We start from the raw sequence: 24,271 nt of genomic DNA, 5'->3' as shown, positions 1-24,271 counted from the left end.
TGGGGGGATTGTGTTTGGACGAAATTAAATACAAAACTTAAAACTTTGTAAAACGAACAGTTTTTAAAACGAATTTGGATTCAATGAATGGAATGGAAGCTAGCTAAGGGGTTCATCTCCACACATGCCATACTTGCACACAAAACGATTTCTAATTGCTTTTCAATAACCTATGAATTCTCAACGCCCCAAATTAACCGTGAATTGCACTAATTAACCCTCAAATTTTCCTAACGTTATTGAATTGGATGATTGCATACGACAACCCAAAGCATTCCCCACAAGTTCCCTACATGAATTGCATAATAGAGATACAAGCAAGAATCATTAAGTTCTTTGAAAACCATAAGCATTGACGAAGCATTCGTTACTACGAATTGCATGAAACTTATGCCAAGAATTTACTTAACGTAATTGAGGTCATCAACTTTTACTACTTGTGAATATAAGTTTGCAATGATTAGGAGAAACTTCCTTATATCCTAACATTAGATTTACGCATGAAAATTAAGCGTGCACTCTCAACCAACACACACAAATCAGTTTGATTCAAATAGATAAGTAAATTGAATTCACAACTTATGAAACACAATTAGATGTAATCAAATCATATAGCAAGTATGATCATGGTTTCGAATCCCCCCCTAGCCAAGGGGGGTTTAGTTCCTCATACGTACAAGACAAAGATAAGTAAATTTAACCATTGAAATCAAGGAGAGGAAACACCTAAAAATTCCAACAACTCAAACTTGAATTGTATGAACGTTTAGGCCTCTTCTCCTCCTCTTTGTTGCGGCACAAGGTCTAAGGACAGGTTTTGGGGTGGTATTTGTATGGAGGAATGAGTGTTTGATGGTTGGATAGTGTTTTGGAGGGATGGGGAGTGCTGGAAATGAAAGGTTATGCACGGCAAGGGGAGAATGGTGCTGGAATGGGTGCTGTTTTGCACGGCAAAGGATGTTGATGGTGTGAAGTGTGTATGAATGAATGTGTGTGGGAGATTATGGACGAATTTCTGTGGTGAATGGAGGTGTGGAATGGAGTGGATGTGTGATGGGATTGCATGGTTTTATAGGGAGAGAATGGGAGAGAATGTGAGAGAATGTGGCTGAATGATTAAAGAGGGAATGCATGTGGAATAACAGCTAGGTTGGTTGGTGGCTGCAATAATGAAGGGGGAAAGCTGGAATGTGCAGATGCACGGCAAAGGGATGGTTTTTGGGGAGAGAATGGGAATGTGTGACAGCTTAAGGGGGGAATATATGCATGATGGTGGCTGCAATATGAAAAGAATGACTACTTAATGCATGTAGGGTGCAGCTAGGTTGGTGGAAAGCTGGAATGGAGTGGGGAATGGTGGGAAGGCCACGGCAAAGGATGGGAAAAAGGGATGCTGGCTGAATTATTTGTTGGTGAAGCATGTGAGTGAATGATTAAAGAGTGAATGGAAGAATACATTTGTATTTGGAGTGCATGATGAATACATGTGGCTGAATTATTTGTTGGTGAGGGGATGCACGGTAATGGTTGTGTTTTTGGGGAGAGAATGGGAATGGTGTAAGGTGTGTATGAATGGATGATTAAAGAGTGAATGAATGGGAGAGCATGTGGTTGAATGATGAAGTGGAAAAGCTGGAAATGCAAGGGAATATGCACGGCTAAGGCTTGTTAGAATGGGCTAGGCCCTTTGTTTTATGTCCTAAAGTGCATACAAGGCCTTCAATTTCGTCCAACACTTTGGCTCCAAGCATAAGCTATCCATCCTTAGCCCAAAAGTGCTCCAAAAGGCTCCAAAATGCACTTCTTTGCTCCTTTAGCCCTTAGAACCTGAAAACATACGAAAATAACTTAAAAGACTTAAAGAACTAAGAAATAACAACGTAAAGAACTAAGTTGCCTAAATATGCTTCTATCAATGGTGGTGTATGGAGGTTGGGATGGAGGTGTGGAAGTAGGGGAATGATGGATGGGTGGTTGTAAGGTCACGGCAAAGGGTGGATTTCTGAATGAATGTTTGAATGTTGTGTGAAGGGGTGGTGGTCTAAATGGTGCGGCAAGGGTTGTTTATATAGGCTAGTTCGACACACTTAGTGAAGGAAAACGATTGCCTAATCCCATTGAAAAAGGGTTACTTCAAGGCAGAAATCGAGTGGGATTTGGAATAAGTAGTGCGGCTAGGAATTAGGGAGTTCTAGAAGGCTAGGTGCGGCACACATGTAGGGATAGGATAAGGTGTTCTAGAAACTATGTTTAAGGCAGATTCCTAATCCTAAAGGGCCTAGGACATGTGATATAAGAGTAGGAAAAGGATTGTGATTCCTAAACCTACAAGGAATGGTGTCTTGCGGCATTGGTATGGATAAATCTTCTAGAAACTGAAATAGGTGTTTAAATGTGTAATTGATTCCCCCTAATTAGCTAGGTTTAAGTCCCCACCTGATTTGGATAGGATAGACTAGGATAATGTTAGAGATAGGATAGGATAAGGTTTCTAGGATAGGATAAGATAAGGTTTGGATAAGGTTCCTTGTTTCTTGCTTCTTCCTTATCTTCATTGGAGTAGAACTTCTTCCACCAGATTTGTAGCCTTTCCTAGCTCTTCTTGTCTTCAATTTCGTCCATCCTCTTTGCTTCATGGTTAAGCTATCCAATCCATGCTCAAAAATGCTCCAAATAGCTTCAAAATGCACTTTATTGCTTCCTTTGCCATTAGAACCTAAAAACATACGAAAATGGCTTAAAATACTAAAACAACTATGAATTAACAACATAAATGCATGAAAACAAGCTAAGTAAGTCGCCTAAATATGCTCCTATCAAGAAACACAAATATTATTTATTTAGAGGGTCATAATGACTATGAGTCAATAGTTAGCCAATAGGAATTAATTAATTATTTAAACAGTATGGAAACAGTTAGGATTGATTATATAGAGCCACTAGGATCTCCTTTATGCTCCTTATATTTGGGACTAGTTTGGTATTTCTGTGCTTTTTAAAAAAACTACTGTTGTATTGTGAAAATAAATAGTTATAAAATAAAGTTTGTTCAGTGTTTGGTAAACCTTTTTTTTTTTTTTTTGTAAAAGTTTTTTTAAGAAAAAAAAAAAAAAAAAAAAAAACAGTGTCTGAGTGTTTGGTAAACATTTATATAAATTACTGTGAATATGTTAAATGACTTAAATGATATAATATTTAATGTGATATAATAATTATTAAAGAGAATAATGTAGGAAGAAAGATTGTTTTTGTAAAATATGTTGGTGTATATTTACCATTTGAAAATTTCATTAAATGTGCATTGATGACTATGCTTTGAAAAAAAAAAAAATACACTTATTTAGAAGCATGGTAGACCCTGTTTTTGCTTTTCTGTAGTGTAACTAGGTGCACGATGGCTTGCGCCGAGATTCCTAGAAGTAGCCACAATGGTCTTTTTCAAGGCTTAGCTAACTGAAGGATTTTAGGTCTCTTGGCTTAATATGCCGGGAACCGGGCCTTAGAAACGGAGGAGGCACATTATGTAGTACGCCTTATAGATGACTGCCCTGGAACCCTAGAGCTGCTATGGAGTGCATTAAGGTAGACTACGATTTCCAGAAGACTGCCTATGGCTTGCCCTTTGAGTAGTGAGCCGTGCTAAACTTATACAACCACACATTTTTGTTAAAAGTTAAACAAGTTAGCGTGCATATATGAAGCTTTATCCACTGCCGACATGCGACACAGTCGATAGGCTTCACCTTTGTCAAGCGTGGAATGATCATATAGATCTACACTAATTCCTAAAGTATTGTGATACTTGCTACATAACCCACAAAATTGGTTACATAAAAAGCAAGGAGTTCTCTCGAACCTTTGCTTACGAAATTCCATACAACCACGTACTTTTGATACAAAAGGTTAGCGAATTTCATGACCCAAAAATCTTTAGTATGTTGTGGTACAGGCTACACATCTTAAAGGATTGAAGAAAGCCATGGTTAACAGTCTAGTGGTCACGCGAACTCATCTGTTTCTGTAAGTAAGGCGTCCGGCTGCTGACCCTATGGTTAATAGCCTTGCAAAAATTCTACACCAAAATTTACGGCTGCATAGGCTACTTAGGCATGTATACTTGATCTTCAGTAGCACACCTGCCGCTGGTCTAAAAGTCAAAAGGTTGGGCGTAAACAAAAAAAGCGAAGATGGGGAAAAACGATGGAAGGAAGCAAGTTTATTAAGTTTTCTAGCAAAATTGATAAACAAATAACAAAGGCTGAAGGAGTTCAAGCAAAGCAAAAGTAGAAAACAAAGAAAACCCTAAAGGCTACCTAGAAAACTACTTTTTAGCAGCTTGGATATCCCATGACTACTCGGTCGCCATACCTTCAGCACCCGTGATGCTCCCAGTAGTAGCAGCATCATCCGATGCTCCACCCCCAGCTACTGCAGCCTGGGCATCAACCTCTCCGACTACTTCACCAATGAAGGCCTCAAAAGTAAATGCAAGCAAGTCGTCTAGAAAAATAGAGAAGGTCCTGAAGTCTTTCTTAGAAAACTCAATGTTAGATAGCTTACCAAAGAGATGATTTACATAACCCAGCTAGTAGAAATCAGCCTGACTCTGAGCAAGCAAAGCCTCGAGCCTAGCCTGCTCACATTTTAGCTACTCGTTTTCCTCGAGCAGACCAACACGGACACACTACAACTCATCCACTTATTTCTCCAAACTTTCATTGGTCTTCAGTGCAACTTGGAGTTCCAACACTTGGGGCTCAAGCCTATCAACGATCTTCTTGAAGTGGATAACTTGGTTATAAGTAGCAATCAACCCTTTATCCTTTGCATAAACATGCATAAACAGCGAAACGAAGCTCAGAAGTGGCACTTTCATACTTAACTTGGACCGTGTTAAGCCTAGTCTTCAAGTCAATGACCTTTTGGCGAGCGATCTTAAGCTCCAGAGAAGTGAGGGTAGAGATATTAGACCTCTTCAAAGCAACGAGCTCAGACTCCAACCTTTTGATCTTTTCGGAAGAGGAATAAGCTTCGGCTACCAAAGCTTTTGCCACCTCCTTGGCAACCTTGGTATCCTTTTGGTCAAGAAGCATAGACTCAACTGCCAAAATAGTCATCTTTTTCATCATAGCAAGTAGAGCATTCCTCCTATACTCAATCATATGCTTCGCAAAGGAACTTGGGCAAACAAGCCCTCTAACGCCATCGACAAACTTGGCACAAGTGTCCATGTCTTCAAGCAGATTTGGTTTCAAAAATGCACAGATCTCAGCAGCCTCCCCAGAAACAGGCTTAGGATTTCTCACAACCACCCACACGAGCAGTCTCTTCCTTCTCAGTAGGCGAATCAATCTTAGTAGCAAGAGGAATAGGCCTTGGCGCCACTTTAGCAGCAGAGTCCACCTTATCACTTGTCATGGTAGCGAGCCTCTCCAAAGGTGAACCAAACTTAAGTCCTAACAGATGCTTTGGCACTGGTTTCAGCACTAGGGGCACGATGAAACCTCTATGCTGAACAATCCTATCGGCAATCGAACTAGCTACCTTTGGCATAGTAGGTATCATCAACTCAGATCTAGTAGCCCTATCTTTTTTCCCCTTGGAAGTAGTCAAGTAAATCATAAACTTAGCAGCAGACGAACCCTTATGAGTAGCGGAGGAAGTCTTTAGCTTTTTCTTAATCGGCATCTCTTAAGTAGGTTGGGAAGATATCTTCTTTCCACCTTCATTCATAGTAGGCCTCATGGCGTAACCCAATTTGAGAAGGCTGGCGCCCTCGCACCTCCCTTTTTTTCTTATCTCTTATGCGGGCTAGCCCAATAGCCCTGTTGGAAATGTGCCCTAAAGCCAATCATATGATGATACTTTTCGTTATCACTTTAAATTTGTCTAAAAACTTTCTGTTTTTTTTCAGGAGGTTGCTAAAAATAAGATTGATAGGCAAATACAATGAACCATACTACTAGAACTAAATCTTTTGCAAGAGGGCGGCAAGAATTTGTATGGATTGTAAATGTTATTAGTTTTAAATAATCTATAGTTGTTAGAAATTTTATTTTTAATATGAGGTTTGCTTAAAATTGTTTGTATGAAATTTTATTTTTTGAACCGTAGGAATCTATATGGATTGTACATTTTGAAGAAATGTTATTAGTTTTAAATAATCTATAGTTGTTAGAAATTTTATTTTTAATATAAGGTTTGCTTAAAATTGTTTGTATGAAATTTTAATTAGTTAAAGCGTTAATTAATTAAAGAAAGGGTGATTATGAACCTAAGCCTATGATAATTGAGCTATGTGAAAGGTCATCTCTCAAATTATTTGAACCGTAGGAATGTGTAGATTAGATTTTGGTTGTAATTTGATATGATCAAATGTTGTAAAAGAGCATAAGCTCTTCTTTACTTTGAAGTACTCCTCTCTTGTTTTGTTTGATTGCATGAAATTGGGGTAGTTGGGTCCAACACCCAATAAGAAAACACGCCTTAATGTGACTAAACGCGTAAGTAAAATCAATCACCATCCCTAGACTGAGATCCAACACTAGGCTCGTATTGGATCGAATCAAAGGTTCATAGTCATCCTAAGGCCCTAAGGCAACTATATAGTCTATTAATGAATGCAAAGCTTATGTTAGTAGTACCATATACTCTTGCTTTAAAAATCATTTTACAAGCATAGTGGGAGTATCATATACTACTAAAGCAATCACATGGACCAATAGTTGTAATAGGACCAAATTGTTTTAATGAGATTAAAATCATGCTTATATGTGATGAGACCTAAAAACCCTCAACTAAACCATTATTAAGTTTACAAGCATAAGAGTGCTTTGAACACTCTTTTGTGGCCTTCCACCATGGTAGGCTCCTATCGTTTGTGACTCATACACCAGCTTCACCTTATCATGAGAGAGTACAAAGTATGTGCTTACACTCAGGAGGAGTTCTATATGCATACATGATGTTGTGAAGGTAGGCAACAAGAATGATCAACATCATATTGTTCTTGAACCCCTACCCGAACTTGCATTGTGGGAATGACTTAACTAAGTGCAATGGAGCCAACATCATATCATTATGAGGCCAATAAGATGGGTACTTACATGAGATGTAAATGAGTAAGCGTACTCTCTCATTATTATTGATGCTAGCCAATATCATATCATTGTGAGGTGGGTTTGGTAATAGTGAGCTTCCCATACCCTACTAAGAGTTTTCTCCAAAACTCTCGAATTCCACTGAGGGATATGGAATTTGCCAAAAATAGTGGGTGGTGCTATTTGATTTAAAGACCCAGATCAAATAGCTTAAAATCAATCAATTCATATTCATTATATATTTATATACCAATATATTTGCAAACACTATCCAAAACTTGACAAAGAAAAGACAAAGGCTTTAGTTTCCAGACTATCATAAAGGACATGTTAGATAGGTCTATCATAAAGGGGACAACACAAACAACAAATTCTTATTCCTTTGTTGTATGAACAAAGGAACTTGAGAAGATTAGTACAAAGACATGGACACTTTTAGTGTCATAATTCTTCCATTACAAATCGTTGTACGAAGAAATAAGAGTTGCTTTGAACAACCCTAAGTTAACGCTAACACTAGTGTTTGTTTCTTTGTTAAATGAAAAAGGAACTTGAAAAGTAAGCACAAGGGTATGGACACTTTATGTGCCATGATTCTTCACTTACAAATTGCTGTATGAAGAAATGAGAGTTGCCTTGAACAACTCTTGAAAGTTTGTAATCATATTTAGAACATAATGGTTGATTGACAAAAATAGTCCATCAACGTGGACTTATGATGATTTTGAATCATTGAGTGTTGAATTGCTAAACCACTTCAGGAGACGGAAACTAGCAAGGACTTCACCTTTGAGTCCCTATTCAAATGGTTCACTAAGTTTATTGTAAACTATATAGTGAACAATAACACAGTTGAAATAAGTTTCAAGAGAGATAGTGGGAGTTTAAGGGACCATAACTATTGTAGTCAATGGAGAAGTCAAATGAAGAAGGCGAAATAGCTCCAAGGGAACAAACTTTCTTTATGAAAGGATGACATTGGAAGGGGTATTTGCAAGAAAAATCTTGCAAGTGTCAAGAACAAACCTTTCGAAGGTGTTGTAAATTGTTCTTGAATAGTTCAAAACGGTTGGTTCTTCTACTTGAATGCTTGATTCCGTATTATTAATTCTGTTTTACAATTGTTGAAAAAGTGTGGCTAATAAGAAGTAGAAGATTAATGAGAGAAGAGAAAGTACTTCACATTTGGAACGTGAATAAAATATAGATCTCTGCGAAAGTAGATATTACTTACTTCCTCATATGAACTACCAAAGAAATTGGAAAAATAAAGATTGTCTTTACATTCCAATTTGAATAAGGAACTTAATTTCATCACTATAATTTTAAGAGATAGATGAATGTTTTGTTTGACAAAACATTGTTCTTTATTAATGAATGATTTGATTATTGTAATCTGATCGATTGTCTCTATAGTAGAGATGATGTGGTAGTGTTAACTATTTAGAATATAGTGATGCTTAAAACCCAAAAGGTTGCAAGGTAGTGACTAATCCCACTAAGTTGTGACACCTCTAAAACATAAATTACAAGTTGGTCATAGATTGATGCTTTGGATTGTTAGATCTGGATCCAATGCCTTCTTGTTAAAATTGTATAGAGGTGAAATGTTCGAATTGTTATTCTTTTGAAAAGAAGAAAGAATCATAAAGTTGTTGAGGTTAATTCACTTAGATGTTAGTGACACTTGTCCACAACATAATACTACTCATGTTGTATGACATTCATCGAAGATTGCTCTCGGTTGGACCATCATTTATTTTGAATAAACACAAGTTCGAATACTTTGCAAAAGGTTTCAAAGAATTCAAGAATGTAAGTTGATGACTAAGATGTCTAAAGTATTTACCTCCTTCGATTTGATCCAAGGAAAAATAACACTTTAGAAGAGTTTCTTTGAAATATATCAAGGAAATTAGCATCATAAGATAATGGATTTCTCCATTGGGAGAAGAACGTGATAGGAGCATATTTATGCGACTTTGTTAGCTTGTTTCTTTGCATTCAGTGAGTTAGTTTCTATTTATTATAGTGATTTAAGCTATTTTCGTGTGTTTGTAGGTCCAATTGTCAAAGATAACAATAAATGGCTAAATGGAGCAATTTGGAGCAGTTTTGGACTTGGATTGAATAGCATGCGTGGGAAGCACTTTGGATGGATGTTTTTGGGGAGCACCTTGGGAGACAATGATGCGAACTAAGTAAGCACACAAATTAAACCCTCTTTTTGACAATTGTAGTATAAGTATAAGTAGGGATCGTTCTGGACCGGGGATTAGGAGGGATTGTTAATCACTTGGATTTTTGACTTAAAAATGTAAAAACAATATAAAACACTAAACTAAATTGATTTCTAACTAATTTGACAATAAAGTAAAGGGGGGATTGTGTTTGGACAATATTAAATTAAATGGAAAAATTGTAATTAAAGGCAAAACGTAAATATGAATGAGATGAAAATATGGATGATGGAATAGCCAAGGGGTTCATCTCCACACATGTTATACTTGCATACAAAATTGATTCTCAGTTGGTCTTTCGATAAATTATGGAACTCGACACTCCAAGTTAATTAGGTCCGCTTAAATTAACCTTCAAATTTCCCTAGAATCATTGAATTGGATGAATATGCATCGCAAACAAATTATTCCTAACAAGTTCTCTATATGAACAGCATGATAAAGATACAAGTTAGAATCATTACGTTCTTTGGAAATTATAAGCATCGACAAGGCATTTGTAACTATGAAAAGCATGATACTCATGCCAAGAATTCATTTAACGCGATTGTTTATAAGCAACCTCCACTACTTGTGAATATAAGTTCATAACGATTAGGTGAAATTCACTTATATTCTAGCGTCATATTTATGCATGAAAATTAAGCGCGCATTCTTAATAAACATTCATAAATAAGTTATCAATCAAACGGTTAAACAAATTGAATCCACAACTTATGAAATTCCAACGAAAGTTAATCAATTCATATTGCAAATATAAACATAGTTTCGAATCACCCCCTAGCTAACTAGGGGGATTTAGCCTCTCATATTCACAACAAGAAAAATAAAATTGGATTTAAACATAAAGAACAAAGGATGGATTACACCTAGAACGCCCAACGAATCCACTTGAATTTCTGTGCGTCTAGGTCCTCTTCCTCCTTTCTTCTTGCTGCGGCAGAGAAGGTTTATTGTGTTTTTGGGTGATTTTCTGGTTTAGGAATGGGTTTAGGGAAGTGTGGTGGTGGATTGATGGAGGAAGGTTGGTATGATGGATTGTATATGGAAGATGGCTGCACGGTTTTTAGGTTATGGAATGCTAAAATTGATGGGAAAAAGCACGGCAATATATTGGGAATTATATGGGAATCAATGGCTGAATAAAGAATGGGAAAATGAATGAATGCGGATTAGATTAGGGTGAATGGTTGATGGGGTATGGTGGGATAGCTAAAGGCCAAAGGAAAGGATAATGGGCTGCATAATAAAATGGAATGGTGGGATAATAAAGGAAATCCAATGATTAGCTTTTGCGGATGGTAATAAAAATGGGAAAAAATGGTGCGGCTGATATTAATGGGAATTGAATTAGGGTGAATATTATATAATGTGGCTGAATGGAATTAGAGTTCAATTAGGTTATGGTAGTGAACGGATTAGGGTGGGAATTTGCTGCATGAATATTGTATTTTGGTTAATGGAAAATGCACGGATGATGGATAATGGGAAGTGGTGTGGAAATGGATGGTGTGCTAAGGATTAGGGAATAGAATATTAGGGTTATGTGGATGGTGAATGGGATGAATAATGGGATGGTGGATGTAGTTATAATAAAATGAAAGGTAATGCACAGATTGATATATGTAGTTTAGGGTTTAATGATGAATGGCTGAATGGGTGCCATGGCTTGAATAAAAAAAATGGTTAATTAGGTTATGAATGGATTAGAATTATGGGATATTAGGGTGATGGAATGGATGCACCAATTATGGACAGAAAAATGAGAAAAAGTGGCTGCAGCAATAGGTTAAACAAATGTGAATAATCAAGAGTTTTCTTATGGTGAATGAGTGGATACGGCACAAAGGAGAAAATTGAATTATGGTGGCTGAATCATTAGGGTTAGTGGATTGGTGGATTAATAATTAAATAGCAATGGGATCATGGTTTAGCATAAATAATGGGAAGTGAATGATGGATGGAATTGTTTAGGCTTATGGAATGCACGGTTTAGGGTGTAAATGGGATAGTGGATGATTAGGGTGATAATTCAATGGAAGGCCACGGATGGAATGAATATGGGATATATGGTGGCTGAAAAAAAATATGAATTAAAGTGCATCAATTTGAATTAGGGTGCGGCTTCAACTTATTCATTCCTCTTTCGCTCCAAAAAGCTCCACTTTGCATCTTCTTGCACACTTTGGCCTTATAATCTGAAAATACACAAAAGTGGCCTTAAACACTGAAATAGATAAGTAAACACAACATAAATGCACGAGAACAAGCTAATTAAGTCGCATGAATATGCTCCTATCAGACAAAGAATCAGAAATTAAAGGGAAACCTTATCCAACCTTATCCTTAACAAACCTTATCTAATCCTATCCTATCTTTATTCTATCTTTCCTTATCTCCAGTTGCAAGGGAGATTCCTTATCACATTAAACCACTTCCTATCTGATTTAAGGAGTCCTAAAACACTGCAAACAACTCAATCCTTTTCCACCACAAAGTAGGCCGTGCCCTAGCCCTATAAATACAAGTTATTACCGTAGCTTTCAGGGGAAAAAAAAGACAAAAAAAATAGAGAGAAATAGAGGTGTGCCGTAGCCTTGGGAGGAGAGGAGGAGCCAAATCTGCCAGCTAGGAGAAGGGGTTCCAAATCTGCCATTGCTGGAGCTTTTCTGGGTTCTTTCTATCCTTAGTTTTAGTTTCAATGTTTAAATTAGATTGTTTTTATTTAGTTATGACGAACATGTGTAACTAAATTTCTTTTTAGTAAGAGGTGAATTCGAAGCCATGAACATATGTTTTATATGAATTGATTACATCCAATTATTGTTTCATAAAACATGAATGCGATTTACTTATCTGTTTTATTAAGAACTTGTTCTTGTGTGTTGATTAAGGGTGCACACTTAGTTTGCATGTAGGGATTTGATGCTAGAATATAAGGGAATTTTACCTAATCGTTATGAACTTATATTTACAAGTAGTAAAGGTCACTAGTCATGATTGTGTTAAGTAAATTCCTAGCAGGAGTATCATGCAGTTCATAGTTACAAATGCCTTGTCAATGCTTATGATTTTCACAGAACTTAATGATCTTTGATATGTATCTCTATCAAGCTGTTCATATAGGGAACTTGATAAGAATAATTTGATTGCGTTGCTGAGTCCAATTCAATGAAATTAGGAAAATCTAAGAGTTAATTAGTGTTGTTCACAATTAATTTGGGGCATTGTCATTCATGGTTTATAGTAATAATAACTGGAAATCGATTTGTATGCATATAGTTCATGTGTGGAGAAGAATCCTCTAGCTAGCCTTTCACCCAAATTTCGTACCAAACTTAATTTGTTTCTTCAATTTACTTGTTTTAAGTCAGAATTCGTCCAAAAACCTCCCCCCTTATTGTTTTGTGTCAGTTTAGCCTAGTTTTTAGTTTTTAAGTCTAATTTGTGTTGATTAGCATCCCTTATAATCCCCAGCCTAGAACGATCCATGCTTGCTCATACTACAACTATCTAAAAAGGGTTTGATTTGTGTGTTAGTTTCTACCACATCAGAACGAACTTGAATAAGATGTAGTTTGTTGGATGTTATCAATTACCCATATATAGGATATATACTTCTAAGACAATATGATTGTCAATTAGAAGATCTTCCAAACTTTTCATGACTCCATAGGACGTAATTGGAAAGAAAGACAAGTCTTAATCATGTTAAGATTTGGGGTTGTGTACTAATAAGCAATATTTGTTTGAGAACAATCTTGTGGGATATCCTTAAATTAACCTTTGGATATCACTTATATAAACCAACTAACAAATGTTATTTGTTGGGTAGTTCATTGTAATCCTACAATAGGATTTGCCTAAGATAGAGCAAATGAATGAGAGATAGAACTCAAAGAATGGTTCTTTGAGAGACAATTTGATAATCAACAAATATAACAACCTAGTTCTTACACCACTAGCTCCAAGGTAGTTGAGAAGGATCTATAAACCATCTTAGTTGAATGGTTTGAACTTTATGACTATGTCATAGAGTTACACCTCTTAATTCGAAAGAAATAAGAATGAAAATCCTTATGACTACATTGAGTGTATAGACGACATATACTCAAGGAAATGGTATAGTACCATTTGACTCGAAACAGTGAAACCTTCATTGCTAATTGGTAGCTTAAGGTGACTACAATCAATGAGATTGGTTGACTTGGAAGAAACCATCTTTGACGTAGTCTTGGTTTTTTTTAATTCGAAGATTGCTAGCTACAACTAAATGGTGATTCAATGTTTGGACATAATATGGGTTTCCAAAACCATTATCAAGATAGTCTTAATAATATATGTCTAAAGACTAGGAATCACAAGGCGTGTAAGTTGTAGAGATCCATCCATCATGAATCTTAGCGAGCTAGTGGGAGCTATAAGCGTCTTATGAGAGAAAGATCAAATTGTTTGATTTCTCATAAAGATGTAAATGAATCTTTTGTTTACTAGGTTTACAAAAGATTAGTGGGAGTTAATCATATTCCTAAATTTGAACATATATATGATATATTAATTTTAGAAATGAAAGGAACTCTTATTTGTTAAAGTTATGACTTTAAACATTTTATAATGATAGAATGTATATATGAGACATAGTCTATTCTTATTCGTTAAAGTTATGACTTTAAACATTCTATAATGATAGAATGTATATGGGAGACATAGTCTATACACATGGGATGGAAATCTATAATGATAGATTTCAAGATATAATTGGATTATCTCAATCCCTATTGATAGACGATAGATGTAGGAAGTTTCTCGAATGATAAACTTCAAATGAAAGGACAATTCCAATTAGACTGGGAAATTGCTCTTCTAAAAGGGAATATACCCTTGTGACTCCCAAAACAGCATAATGCGTAAATAGAATCCTTTATGCATAAGTAGAAAGGTGATTTACATATTTCATATTGTATGAAAAATGTTGATATGAGTTGTACCAAGATCGGTACAAGACGAAATCATTGCAAGCCTAGGATCAGAACCATGGCAACTGTCAAGTGACTCCTTAAGTATTTAAGAAATACTAAAGGATAGATTCCTCAAGAATGAGGAAGAAGTAGAGTAACGCAATGGAAGCATAAATGTATTAGATTATGAATCTAATATCGTATCCATCATTGGATGTCTCTTCATTATGAATGAAGAGATAATTGGATGTCTCTTTATTATGACTAAAGAGATATTTAGGTGGAAACGTTATAAGTAATGACTTCAGTGTGTTCCATCCTGCATGCAAAATATATCGCCATATAGAAGCTTACAACAATGTTGTTTGGATGGTGAAGTTCATTTATGAACTCTCCATTCGGTTCCAACCAGAAAGTGTCTTTAGTGTACCCACACTACAACACTAATGGGGTGATAGCTCAAGCCAGGGAATCAAGGTCTCATCAAGATCCAAACTCAAATGAGAGACTCAACCACATGATTGAGAATCATGTATAATGGTGACGTCGTTATTCTCAAGGTTGCTTCTATCGATAACATATAGATATTCATTGTCTAGGCATACTACTTAGCCTTTTTTGAAATGAATTCAGAAGAGGTATCATCATTGATGACCAAGCTGATTGGCTCTAGTACAAGTGGGAGATTGTTGGAAATGTGCCTTAAAGCCAATCATATGATGATACTTTACGAACATTTCACATGTTAAACTAATCTAGTTTAATAAAAAGGGCAAAGATTGTTGTTTAAAGCCGTCTCATATAAATGTCATTGATGTGATAAATAATAGCACTCAAATTAAACCCTCTTATTGATAATTGTAGTAAAGATGTAAGTAGGGATCGTTCTAAGCTGGGGATTAGGAGGGATTGCTAATCTAATAAAAACTGACTCAAAGATACAAAAATATGCTTAAAAACACTTAAACAAACTCAAAGACTCTTAACTAAACCTATATGACTTAAAACAAACTCAAAGACTCAAAAAAAACACAAAACAATCAAATAATTAGACTCTAAGACTTAATTTGGACGAAAATAGAATTGGTTTTGACTCAAAACACTTAAAAACACACAATAGGACAGATTTGACACAACAAAGTAAAGGGGATTGAGTTTTTGGACGAATTTAAAGTAAAACAAGTAACTTAAAGACTTTAACAAAGTTTGGATGAATTTGGGGAAAAACTATGGATGATTAGCTAGTTAGAGGATTCTTTTCCACACATGATATATTTGAACACAAATTGATTTCCAGTTGCTTTCTCAATAAACCATGAACCTTAATACCCCAGATTAACCGTGACATCACTAATTAACCCTCAGATTTTCCTTTAGTTATTGGATTGGATGACATCATTCGACAACCCAAAGCATTCTCCAAAAGTTCCCTACATGACATCATAATAGAGATACAATCAAAGATCATTACGTTCTATGAAAATCATAAGCATTGACAAAGCATTTGTAACTATGACATCATGATACTCATGCTAGGAATTTAACTTAACATGATTGTGGTAAACAACCTTAACTACTTGTGAATATAAGTTTGTAACGATTATGTGAAACTCCCTTATATTCTAGCATCAAATTCAAGCATGCGAACTAAGTAGGCCTCCTTAATCAACATACAAGAATAAGTTCTCAATCAAACGGTTAAGTAAATTGCATTCACAATTTATAAAATCACAACTGGAATTAATCAATTCATATCACAAATATAATCATGGTTTCAAAGCCTCCCCTAGCTAAAACGGGTTTAGCCTCTCATGTTGACAACAAAACAAAGAAATCTTAAATTAAACATTGAAAACAAGATAGATTACACCTAAAAACGTTCCAACAATCCAACTTGAATGCAAAAACGCCCAAGGCTTCTTCTCCTCTTCTTCTTCCTTGCTATGCTGCGGCACAAGGGTTTTAGGGATGATATTGGATGTGTTTCTGAGTTAGGAGTGGATTTGGGTTGGTAAGAGAGTGCGGCAAAGTAGAGGAATGGTGTATGGATATGTGGTTGAACGTATGATGAAGGGAAGAACACATAATGGTTTAAGGAAGGTGATGAGGGTTGCAGATTAAGGTGTAGAAGGGTGAATGGTGGCTGGTTGTGTATAGAAGTCAATAATCATTGTATATGGGTGCGGCAAAGGGTTATATATTTGAGGGAAAGGATCTTAACTTTAATTAATTGGTTTAGGAAAGAATTGGACCCCAAATCATCAAGGAAAAAGAGACTTAAAATTAGAATCCCAAGGGAAAAGGGAAGGAAACCCACGACAAGGAAGAATAGGAAAGGGAATGTGTTTTAAGGCTGAAATCAGGCAAGGATTTAGAATAGAATAGGAATGTAGGCGCGGCATTGACTAGGATTAAAAGGGAATGTGATTTTGGGACACAAAATAGGGAAGAAACAATCCCCTTGCACGACAAGGAGAGGAAAGGGTAAGGTGAGCCACGACAAGGGTTAGAATGGTGCAAGGAAGGTTTAGTTTGTGTCCTAAAATGCATAAGAGACCTTCAATGTTGCTGGAACTTAGGGCCTTTTAGGATTAGGAAAGGTCAAACCAAAATAGGAAACCTTGGCTTAACTTTCCTACTTCAAGTAGGAAACCTTATTTGATTAGGAATCCTTCTTTGATTAGGAATCCTAACATCTTTAGGTCATCAATTTCGTCCATTCCTTTTGCTCCAAGCATATGCTATCCATTCCAAGTCCAATTTTGCTCCAAAAGGCTCCAAAATCCACCTTCTTGCTACGTTAGCCATATGGACCTACAAACACACGAAAATAGCTTAAAATACTAAAATAACTATGAACTAACAACATAAATGTAAGAAAACAAGCTAACTAAGATGCCTAAATATGCTTCTATTAGTCATATGCTTAAACGATAAGTCCAAGGATTATGTAATTGGGAGAATGTGATCTAAAGAACTTAGATTCATGAGACCATTTTCATTCGTATACATATCCTAAATGTTCCTGATCATAGGATTACCAATTGGGCATTGACAGTCTGTTAAAATCAATATGTGCTATGTCTTCTCTTAGAGAAAGTGACTGGTCTCAAGTCATTGGTGTGACTAACACCAAGACAAGCATGTAGGTGCTTAATAGAGAATGAGTCCATTGGATGCGATCAACAAGGAGTTCTCACACTTATGTCACATGAAAACTCATGGTTAGGATAATGCAAAGTAGTCTTTTGACTTAAGGCATCATAATTGTCTTATGGTTAGGTCATTGATCTTTGACTATGTCAAAGTCACTCCATCAAAGGATGTCCATGACATAGTTGGGGTTAAGCAACTTAACCATGGAGGCAAGTGAATCCACAACAAGGGATCTCTAACCTTCAAACCATTTGAGGGAGAATACTTTATGATATGATTAAGAATCTCTGGCCAGAGTATGAATGAGATTTAGGAATTCATTCTAAATCACATTCAAGGTAATCATATAAGTAAGAGAATCACATTGGATAAAAGACATGAATAAACTATCAAATCAAACAATGTGGTCAAGAGTATTGTACTAGAGAAAGACTGTATTGCATCGTAATCCTAAGCTGAATAGGTTCTCCGCCTCTTCTGATTAGTTTAGGTAGCCATGACATACTGCTAGGTGTCAGCCATGGTTTGTGGAAGCTCTAAAGGTGTATAATCACTAAAGGGAGAATTGACAAGTAAGTTTCAATTCACAATTGATTTGAAGAGTTCTAATCGCCCACTGCCTCACTAAAAGGAACCTAATGGATCGTACACCGTGTGTAAAGTAGAGATTAAGGAAACAACCGAGATGAGTAAGGATAATTAAATGGTTTAATTATTTATGGCTAGGATTAATTAATATGTTAATTAATCAAATGAATAAGTTCGTTTTAGTCTTCGGGTTAGTTTTGGGCCTCAAGGGCCAATGGGCTTCGAATCAAGTCCAATAACTCAAGTTGTATGATGATGAGTCGATATTTTACTATATATTTTACTCTATTCTTAGTATTAATTTATTGGTTATTTTGGTAGAATTTTGATACTTTGTAATGTATTTTCAATGTAGGACATTCGAATTCCTTTGGAGCAAAAAGTGATCAAACGGATGAATTTTGGAGTGATTCTAATTGGAGGATGTTCATGAGTCTTTCAAGATGATTGTATCAAAATTCCAGATTTTTCTACCACGTTGGTTGACTGTGGTGATGAAATAAAGGCCCAGCGCGCAGCTTTCCCAGCTGGATGTTTCTGGACGTTTTGAGTATTTTGGAGGTCAATATGGTATATTTTGAGGAAGATTCCTTCTGAGAATTTGTAAGGAACGTCTTCAGCTTTAAAAAAAGAGCTTTTGGGACCAAATCAGAGTTGATTTGGTCAGTCAAAAGTGTGATTTTCTGAGAACTCCGAATTGTAGTTCAAATAGGAAACCTTTTATTTTCTGTTTTATCATTTAATTATGTTTCCTAGTTTTATTCTAAGACCTTTTCAAGGTAGGGTTTTATTTTCTAGTAGTATAAATAAGGCTTGGTAGGCATTAGGGTTTGCTACGCAACAAAGGGGGGAGAATGCAACACTTTGGCTTTAGAGAGCCTTGACGATTCAAGTTTATTTTCAAGGTGTTTTCTATCCATGTTTTTAATAATATTTTGTTTTATGGTTGTTTGTAACTAGTTTCGTTTGCTAGGGCGAGGCCACTAGCCTTAGCAAGAATATGTAGTTTCTTTTTAATTTGCTTATGATATTATTCATGCGTACTTTGAATTATTAATCACTATGCTTTAAACTATCTAATTGTCCTGATGATTGGCCACTATTAGGATGTTTAGAAAAGTAATTTGATGCAATTTTGGTGAAGGGCTGTCCCTGAAATTGGTGCTGGCTTCTTGTGGTTAATGTGTAACTTCTTAGGATGGATGACACATCCTAAGGGTTATATGGTTTTTGAAAAGGTTTTCATAAAACTTAATGAGTCTTGCATGTTCACATTCAATCTGGACGTCATGAACAGGCTGCATGTTAGATATACGTTCTATGTTGGAGGTTCCAATTAGGGCATACTTAAGGAAAACCTAACCTTCGAAATATGAATGTCAAATTCATAAGTAATTGAAAGAACTATTTAGGATTGTTAAGGTGAAGGCGGAACCCTAGTGCTCAAATTGATATTCAAAACTATTTTCTTTACTTTCCCAATTTATTTAATCGTTTTCTTTTTAAATTAAATTCGTTTTTAATATTTTAGGTCATACAATTAGCATTTTCCAAATTTTGTTTTCAAATAGTTAATTAAGATTTGGTATTTACATAAATTATTCATTCAATCCTTGCGGAAAATGACCTTGTTTGAGCCGCTATACTACGACAACCTTGTACTCATGCAAATATTTTTAAGTGTTTTTATCCCTACTTTTGCAGGTGGTAAAATCCCTATCAAGAAATTGGCGCCGTCACCTAGGATTGTTTTAAATAATTTGTGTTTATCATATTCTTAGTTAATTATTTTTGTATATAACTTTTTATTTACTTGATTTTATTTTTTTTTAGGTTACAACTTGATTTTGAGAGCAGTACACTAATGGAATTTGTTCTTCCTCCTGGATTTGATATACAACCAGGAAGACTGGCCTTATGGGTCAACTCTGCAGAATGGGGTTTTTATGGATTTAAACCTACAATTTGTGCACTTGCTGTTTGAAGACCCACAATATTTTACAATGTCCTTAGAAGCAATATTTTCCAGATTTTGTCCAAGAGCACGTCAATATGAGAAACAACTCAGAAAGAAATAATCCATATTCAGAGTTCTACACCCCAAGTTTGCAAAAGCATCTTAAGCACTATTTTGAGCAGTTTAATGTGCCACAAGAGCTTTAGGTGGAAGACAAACTATCTAAATTGTTGGAATCAACTGAATTGTACATAGAAATAACCAATCAAGGATTTCAAATTCAAGCAGTAAACTGTGGGAGACGCTATGATGATCAAGAGGTTGATGCAGGAATCGAGGAGCCATTTGCCTATTATTCACGCCCAAAGGAGGAAACAACCCCTGATGACCTTGAAATTTCCATAGAATCTGCTCCTACAAAAGTTTGTGTGCCACTCATACACTATCTCGAGATTGTAAGGCAAACCACTAAGCTACATGAATGTATTGAAACTGACAAGTTGGACAGGGCAGTTCACAACAAATCATATTCTGGAAAATCACATGGTCGACACTTGGAGACTGTAACCTTGGAACACGACAAGCAGCTACTGATAAAAATGTTTTAGCTGTTTTCACAGACACTGCGTCTGCACAGCCTATTAAAACAAGGAAATTCATGAAAAATCCTACAAGCAGGCTAAATTCTACATGGGAATGAAGAAAAAACTCAACGGCAGCCAAACTCTTTGTCAAGAAATTCGGCCAGTGCAGAAATTATGGGTGTTAAATACAAGATCTAAGTCTGCTCATTGGAGACACAAGCCTCACTGGAAAGGGTCCTATTTGATTACAAAGATTCATTCACATAGAAGGCCAAGTATGAAGGATTCAACCACTCACCTATAACACATAATTGACAAACATCATCTCATTCTGTACCTATTGTTGCTGTATGATGCTATCAAGGATTGGTTGACTCTACAAGAACAAGTGACGTGATCACCAGTTTCTTTCAAATCCGTCTAGCTATGGACATTAACTAAAGCGCTTATTGGGTAGATAACCCAATTTTTCTAAACTTTTTTCTTTTTATTTTTGTCGTTCATTTTATTTTCTTCCTTCTAGTCTTTATCACCAAAAAAAAAAAAAAAAAAAACTTGAAAACACAAAAAACAGCAATTGTTTTTAGTTAATCAGTATTTTATTTTGGGATTTCTTCTAATTAGATTTTTAATCTGTGTTTTTGCAGGTTGCATTTGGACTCGAAGGGCCCTAAATATCCATTAAGCGCGCAAAATTCAACTGAATCATGCTTTCAGCATCATTTATTCATCCACATTCATCAGACCTCAATGGATGAAAATCAGTTCTGAAATACCCACAGTGGGGGTTTACTGTGCTACTCTCTGCCCTGATTGGAAACTTTCGCTCACTCTCTCACTTACAAATTCCATTACATACAAGTTTGGGGGTGGGCCAAGTAACACAGAAGGAGAGCACAACTGTTCATGCAAACCAAGGATCCAGTTGGTGCATTGTTTAGCTCAACATTCATCATATTATTCATGGCAGCATGCATAGAAAAAAAAAATTGGAGACTTTCAGACCTATGGATGCGAGACAGAAGCCACACACTGACCAAACCACATGAACAAAATGGCCACAAAGACACAGATTCACATAATCTATTCATCCAAATCGCAGTTGAAAATTTATACCTTTCGTTCAACCTTAAGATCTATGATTTGGGTTGTTTCCTGCGGTGGATTTGAAAGTCCTGCACAAGATACACATGCATGAGAAGGAGAGTGAGCATTTTTATCTGCCATGGAGGACAAAGATCCCAGTGCTGGCTGCGCAATGTGATGGATCTAGGGTTGCGGGTATGGCTTTAGAGTTCCCGGTTTTCATTTCTCAAACTCGAAGTTTGTGGGTGGTAGGTTGTAGTTCGAACATCAGTCGTGATTTTGGACAAAATGGCTATGGTGGCATGGCTATAGAGATGGATGAAGGTTAGAGATAAGGAGCTGTTGGCTCTGGGCTCGAGATAGCTCTCAGTAAGGAAAAATGATGGCAATAGGGTGTGTTTTAATTTGTATAATGGAGCTTTAAGGTTTCAGTCACCCATGTGTATTGCACGTGTTCCAGGCGTCTAACTTCTGTTTATGGTGTCTGCCATCACGTGGGCTGGTTAAGTGGGTGGATTTTTTCAGGGCCTAGTCTTCTGGTTTCCATGGCTGCCACTCTTGCGCTGTGTTTCTTTGCATCCTGCCCCATGTCTAATGCCAAGTCACATTTTCAAACCAGGTGCATTCTTTTCTTTTCTTTATCTATTTATTTTGTCCCTTTTCTTTTCGTTTTTGTTGTTATTTTCCTTTACTATCTTTTAATTATTGTTAGGTTTAGTTAGGTTTCGTTTTAATATTTATTTTTCTTTTCTTTTCTTTTATTTTCCACACCTTGGGGACAATGTGTGATTTAAGTTTGGGGTTGGGAAATAAGAATTTTTAGATTTTTAATTTTTGAGTCAAAGTTTAAAAAATTTCAAATTTTAAGTTAATTCATAGATTAATTTAAACGTTAGAACAAATGGACATGGTGAATGTTAATCCCATAATAGAGTCTTTTCTATTTTTTGTTGCTTAGACACTAATTCATAAGTTATACTTTGAAAATTTACACATTCACACCAACATGGTTTGTGGGGAGTGAGATTGAAACAATTACTTTAGTCTAAGTTTTCACATCAACATGGTTTGTGGGGAGTGAGATTGAATCATTTACTTTAGTCTAAGTTTAATTAAATTTTTGTTTTAAAGTAAAGTTTAGTATGTGTTATAAATAAAGTAATAATTGTTCCACCCAAGGCTTTGCCTAGTAACCGGGCCAGTCCTGCTTGATCAACAGTGATTCTTGTGTCAAATGGTAGAGTCTTGGCATGGGGCGGGGTGGTTAGTTGGTTTCGTAGCCTTTTCAACTCGAGTTAATAAGTCCTCAGGGTTTTCTACACCTAGTGCCCTAAAGCCTTTGTGGTTTGGAAGTCATTGACCTAAAGCTTGCTACATAGGTTGGATCGAAAGTTTAAGTGAACTGACATTGCACGACCACTACTGTTACAGAAAAAAAAAAAAAGGAATAAAAAATCGAAAAGAGAAAATTTTGTTTTTTTATATAAAGTTAATATGAGTGAAATAAAGAAGGACGAGAGGTAAGGGTTTTAGTTGAGTCTCCTTAGCCATGTCGGTTCACTTTACACCAAAGGAAGTTCATGAATTCTTTTATAATTGATTCTAAATAGCTTAGACTCTGGGGTGGGATTCGTTGGAACTTTTGGAAAGATGTTTTAATTTTTAATGTTTTCTATGGATTGCAACTTGAAGATGAAAATTTTATCTAGTTGAGTTTTAATAAAGTTTTTAAGTTCGCTAGTTTTTATCTTTGTTTTTTAGTTTTGCTTTGCTCGAGGACAAGCAAAAAGCTAAGTTTGGAGGTATTTTGATGAGTCGATATTTTACGATATATTTTACCCTATTCTTGGTATTAATTTATGGGTTATTTTGGTAGAATTTTGATACTTTGTAATGTATTTTCAATGTAGGACATTCAAATTCCTCTGGAGCAAAAAGTGATCAAACAGATGAATTTTGGAGTGATTCTAATTGGAGGATGTTCGTGAATCTTTCAAGATGATTGTATCAAAATTCCAGATTTTTCTAGTAAGTCGTTTGACCGTGGCGATGAAATAAAGGCCCAGCGCGCAGCTTTCCCAGATTGACGTTTCTGGACGTTTTGAGTATTTTGGAGGTCAAGATGGCTTATTTTGAGGAAGATTCCTTCTGCATATTTGTAGGGGACATCTTCAGATTTAAAAGGAGACCTTTAGGGATCAAATCGGAGTTTATTTGGTCAGTCAAAAGTGTGATTTTCTGAGAACTCCGAATTGTAGTTCAAATAGGAAACCTTTTATTTTCTGTTTTATCATTTAATTATGTTTCCTAGTTTTATTCTAAGACCTTTTCGAGGTAGGGTTTTATTTTCTAGTAGTATAAATAAGGCTTGTTAGCCATTAGGGTTTGCTACGCAACAAAGGGGGGGGGGAGAACACAATACTTTGGCTTTAGAGAGCCTTGATGATTCAAGCTTATTTTCAAGGTGTTTTCTATCCATGTTTTTAATAATATTTTGTTTTATGGTTGTTAGTAACTAGTTTCGTTTGCTAAGGTGAGGTCATGAGCCTTAGCAAGAATATGTAGTTTCTTTTCAATTTGCTTATGATATTATACATGCGTA

The 24,271-nt window shown here is 35.9% G+C and overlaps 1 long non-coding RNA gene across 1 annotated transcript; it reads right to left on the bottom strand.

Annotated features, from left to right (window-relative positions):
• Nucleotides 1-20,147: 20,147 nt before the first annotated feature.
• On the bottom strand, nucleotides 20,148-22,395 carry LOC125473321. The gene is made up of 2 exons (XR_007255238.1): nucleotides 21,700-22,395; nucleotides 20,148-20,413 (listed from the first exon to the last, which is right to left on the bottom strand). It is a non-coding gene; the product is annotated as an uncharacterized LOC125473321 (long non-coding RNA).
• Between the last annotated feature and the right edge of the window lie 1,876 nt (nucleotides 22,396-24,271).

The sequence above is a fragment of a genome, unplaced genomic scaffold (genome assembly GCF_019419815.1).
Source record: "Pyrus x bretschneideri cultivar Hongxiangsu unplaced genomic scaffold, Pyrus_bretschneideri_v1 Contig82, whole genome shotgun sequence".
Classification (NCBI taxonomy): Eukaryota; Viridiplantae; Streptophyta; class Magnoliopsida; order Rosales; family Rosaceae; genus Pyrus; species Pyrus x bretschneideri.
Note: the sequence above shows the minus strand (reverse complement) of the source record. Positions and strands in the feature narration are given on the sequence as shown.